Raw genomic sequence first — 5411 nt, 5'->3', positions numbered from 1 at the left:
CTAAAAACAGAGCATCTGATTCTCTGCGAAAGATCCTCCAGAAGTTCCGCATAGCAACATCATTCAATCCAGAACTTTCAGCGATTCTGAGAGTATTAAAGGTACTTCTGATATTCCTCTTTATGTTTTCAAAAACTACACCAATAGGATATACGGGGCGGGATTTTATTTGGGTTTTTGAAAAGGCAGGTTTGGAAGTGAAGTACGGATGAGGTTCTCTATCCAACCTATAAGAAGATTCTGCTTCAGTATCAGAATCTAACACTACCACTTCAGCTTCAGGACGAGGCTTGGGAGTGTAGTTGCAATCACGGAGCAGCTGCTCATGTGATGCAGAGGTTGGAAAAGGAGAATCACAAGGATTGTTTTGAGAGGTGGAGGGAGTATGTTCAAGAGAGGCATTGAGAGAAGGTTGAGATGGAAGGAGAGTTTGAAGGGGTGGTATATCCAGAACAGGATTTATGGTAGGTGGAGAGGAAGGAATGGTTAAAGGAGAAGATGGAGGTGTAAGAACATGGACAAAAACAGGTGATTCTGATGTGGCTTTTTCTGGTTCAGGTGTAGGGACAATCTCTATTGGTGCAGCTTCTGAACAAACAGCAGGAACAGAATTAGGTTCAGAAATGCATATACCTTTGGAACCTCTCAGACAAGCTTTGGCCACATCCTCCGTCTTTTTCTGCTTCTTACTCTTCGGCTCTTCAATAACCTTTGCTTTGCCGCTAGCGATTTCTTTCCTTCTGACATAAGCCAGAACTTCTGGTTGATTCTCAGCCTCTTGAGCAGCATTTTCTTCATCTGAGCTTTGAATAATCATCTTCCTTTTTCTGATTTTCTTCTTCTCAACAACTTCAACAATCTCAGCATCGTTATTTGACTTCTTTTTCTTTTTCTCAGCTTCCTTCTTTTTCTTCTCAAAATCAGCAGAGACAGCCTTAGCAACCTTTGCAATGACTTCTTCTGGGGTTACTTCTTTATTGGTGGTAGCAGCAGGATGATCAACCTTTCTTTTGGTCCTTTCCTCCTTCTTACGATTCACTTTAATAGGAGCACCTTTGTCTTGATCTTTAAGACTCTTATCCTCTTTTTGTGATATCAGATACTTAGTTCTGACTTGTGGTACCTCACTATTGAAGAAGGTTTTGAATTCAGCTAGAACTGGCTCTCTTCTGATTGTTGTTCCAGCAAGAGGTTGAGGAGTCTTAATGATAGCCTTAATCACGTTCATCCTCTTTAAAGTGAATGCGTTCAGACAAGCCCCAGATGTGACAGCAAGGTCTTTCACAATACCTTCAGATTCCAGACTCTCAACAATCTTGGAATGCACCAGAAGGTTTGTAATAATTCTACCAAAAGGAATGATTGTTCCACCATTTTCTTTTCTGAAAGCGTTTCTGGAATCCTTTACTGCTTTCCACATATGGTTGAAGATAATGTAAACCACATCAACCTTCTTCTGAGTGGCAATGCAATAAAGAATATATTTTTGCTCATTGTTTATGAAGTCAGCGGCATGTGTCGCTTTCCTATGGTAGAAGCACCCAAGAATGATCTTTGTCCAGATTTTGTAGATATCTCTCAACTCCTTGACGTGTTTTGTTTTCTTGATATTTGAATAGAGAGTGGATAGAACATCTTCCCAATCTTCCCTTTTATCGATTTCAAAAACTCCTTCCGCGTTCTTCAAATCAAACATCACTCTTAGGATGTTTTCAGTAATAACAACAAACTTTCCATGGACGAAAGAAAGTATTGATTTTGGAGCAACCACGGCATGTGCCCAGAACTCCTTGACAAGATCTGGATAAACTGGGCCAACGAACTCAGCAAACAACGAGGTCCATCCTTGAAAGATGATGTCTTCTTTAAGATTAAATCCATGTTCTTCAAGGTTGTCAAAGTCAACAATAAGTTCACATAGAACTTCTAATTTGTTCTTGGGAATAGAGCATGCAACAACAGGAGTAAGTTGCAACGTTTCTTCTTGGAGATGATGAGGAACAGATGATTCAGCATTTTGGGATGAGAAGGCAGCCATTGATGCAGAATGACCAAAAACGAGCAAGAGAAGCGAACTGGGTTTTCGATTAGGGTTTTTAGAAAACGGCTAAGAATTTTTCAAACGAGAGAATGCAATGAGAGAGAGAGAGAGACAAAGGAGCGAAAAAGATGTACGATATGATTTGAAAAGAATATATAGAGACGGATTTGAAAAGGAAAATAATAAGAAATATAAATTGAACAGTTCCAGAATCAAAGGAAATCAATTTTATTAAATGATGAGTGACGTGAGGAGAGAGAACGTGGTAAATGAAATGATTTGAAACAGTTACCTAGGTCGGCGTCTTTTCAACTGCACGCTTTGTACAAACCGTACAGACACGTGTTCATCATCAGATAATAGATGACAGCTGTAAATATCAGAGAGATTTTACGCCTTCAGATTTAGATCACTGCTTCTGAGTTGATCAAGTTTCTCTTCTGGAAATACTCCTTCTGAAGTGTGCTGATATAAGTCTGAATGATCTTCTGATCCATTACTTCTGATATACACAGCTTCTGGAGGATCACTTCTTTGTTCTGCAGCTTCTGATAAGACAAAACTGTATCTGCAGAAATTCTTAAGCTCTTTGTTTCATCAGAAACAAGTTTATCATCAAAACAGATGTTTCTTGATTTGTCCACAAACAATGTTTCAATGTTGTATATTCTGTAGCATTTAGAGCATTCAGAATAATCAAGAAAGAAACATCAAAGCCTTAGAGGCAAACATCAGAGATGGTTCCAAGACTAATAAGCTTCTTTTCTGAAATCCTACAAACAGTTTCTTCAACAGATTTAAGAACCAGAACTTGGAAGACAATCTTTCTTCCCTTCAAGTGTTGAGACCAACTTGAGTCCAGGTGTCATGTCATGTTGAATGTTGTCTTCTTTGTTATCAAGAGAATCTGCAAAAGAAATAATCTTTTTCTTTGGTACCCACATCTTCTTGGGTCCTTTCTTGTTAGATTTTCTCAAGTTCTGATTGAACTTGGGTTTGACATTATAAGCAATAAGAGGAACAGCATGATAATTTTTAATATGAGTTTCATGATATTTCCTAGGTTGTGTCCCATGCTTCTTGGTGTGTGTTATGTGAAAACTTTGAGCATGAGAAGTGTGCCTAATATCATGAGAGTGGCCATACTTGAACTGATCATACAATGGCTTGTATGTAATTTTCATTTCATCAACAGGTTCAAGTTTGTATGGGGTTTCACCCTCAAAACCAATGCCAACTCTTTTGTTTCCAGATACGGCATATATCATAGAAGCTAGCTGACTTCTGCCAATACTTCTAGATAAGAACTTCCTGAAACTTAAATCATATTCTTTCAGAATATGGTTTAGACTAGGAGTGGATTTCTCTGAATCAGAAGGAGATCCAACATTATTGGATAATTTTAAAAGTTTTTCTCTTAATTCAGAATTTTCCAACTCAAGCTTCTTTGTTTCAAATTCAAATTGCTTTTTTAGCTTTTTGTATTTGAGACTAATCTGAGACTTGAGTTCCAGAAGTTCAGTTAGACCGGAAACTAACTCATCTCTAGTAAGTTCTGAAAATACCTCTTCAGAATCTGATTCTGATGTAGATTCTGATCCGTCATCTTCTGTCGCCATCAGCGCACAGTTAGCCTGTTCATCTTCTGAATCATCTTCTGACTCATCCCAGGTTGCCATAAGACCTTTCTTCTTATGAAACTTTTTCTTGGGACTTTCCTTCTGAAGATTTGGACATTCATTCTTGTAGTGTCCAGGCTCATTGCATTCATAGCACATGACCTTCTTCTTGTCAAATCTTCTTTCATCAGAAGATTCTCCACGTTCAAATTTCCTTGAACTTCTGAAGCCTCTGAACTTCCTTTGCTTGGTCTTCCAGAGTTGATTTAGCCTTCTGGAGATCAGGGACAGTTCATCTTCTTCTTCAGATTCTGATTCTTCAGGATCTTCTTCTTTGGCCTGAAAAGCGTTAGTGCATTTCTTGATATTAGATTTTAATGCAATAGACTTACCTTTCTTTTGAGGCTCATTTGCATCCAGCTCAATTTCATGGCTTCTCAAGGCACTGATAAGCTCTTCCAGAGAAACTTCATTCAGATTCTTTGCAATCTTGAATGCAGTCACCATAGGACCCCATCTTCTGGGTAAGCTTCTGATGATCTTCTTCACATGATCAGCCTTGGTGTATCCTTTGTCAAGAACTCTCAATCCAGCAGTCAGAGTTTGAAATCTCGAAAACATCTTTTCAATGTCTTCATCATCCTCCATCTTGAAGGCTTCATACTTCTGGATTAAGGCAAGAGCTTTAGTCTCCTTGACTTGAGCATTTCCTTCATGAGTCATTTTCAAGGACTCATATATGTCATAGGCCGTTTCCCTGTTAGATATCTTCTCATACTCAGCATGAGAGATAACATTCAGCAAAACAGTTCTACATTTATGATGATTCCTGAAAAGCTTCTTTTGATCATCATTCATTTCTTGCCTTGACAGCTTCACGCCACTGGCATTTACTGGATGTTTGTAACCATCCATTAGAAGATCCCATAGATCACCATCTAGACCCAGAAAGTAACTTTCCAGTTTATCTTTCCAGTATTCAAAGTTTTCACCATCAAATACCGGCGGTCTAGTATAACCATTGTTACCGTTGTATTGCTCAGCAGAGCCAGATGTAGATGCAGGTGTAGATGTAGACTTTTCACTTTCATCAACCATCTTTTAAATGAAGCGTTTTTCTCTTCCTGAATCTTTTCTAAACACGGTTAAGTGCTTGCACCTTAGAACCGGCGCTCTGATGCCAATTGAAGGACAGAAAAACACTTAGAAAGGGGGGGATTGAATAAGTGTGACTTTAAATCTTGGACGATAAAAATAAATTGCACAATTATTTTTATCCTGGTTCGCTGTTAACGAAGCTACTCCAGTCCACCCCCGCAGAGATGATTTACCTCAACTGAGGATTTAATCCACTAATCGCACGGATTACAATGGTTTTCCACTTAGTCCGCAACTAAGTCTTCCAGAGTCTTCTGATCACACACTGATCACTCCAGGAACAACTGCTTAGATACCCTCTAAGACTTTTCTAGAGTCTACTGATCAACACGATCACTCTAGGCTTAGTTTGAAGGATAGAAAAACACTTAGAAAGGGGGGATTGAATAAGTGTGACTTTAAATCTTGGACGATAAAAATAAATTGCACAATTATTTTTATCCTGGTTCGCTGTTAACGAAGCTACTCCAGTCCACCCCCGCAGAGATGATTTACCTCAACTGAGGATTTAATCCACTAATCGCACGGATTACAATGGTTTTCCACTTAGTCCGCAACTAAGTCTTCCAGAGTCTTCTGATCACACACTGATC

Source organism: Vicia villosa, linkage group LG4 (genome assembly GCF_029867415.1).
Source record: "Vicia villosa cultivar HV-30 ecotype Madison, WI linkage group LG4, Vvil1.0, whole genome shotgun sequence".
NCBI classification, from domain to species: domain Eukaryota; kingdom Viridiplantae; phylum Streptophyta; class Magnoliopsida; order Fabales; family Fabaceae; genus Vicia; species Vicia villosa.
Note: the sequence above shows the minus strand (reverse complement) of the source record.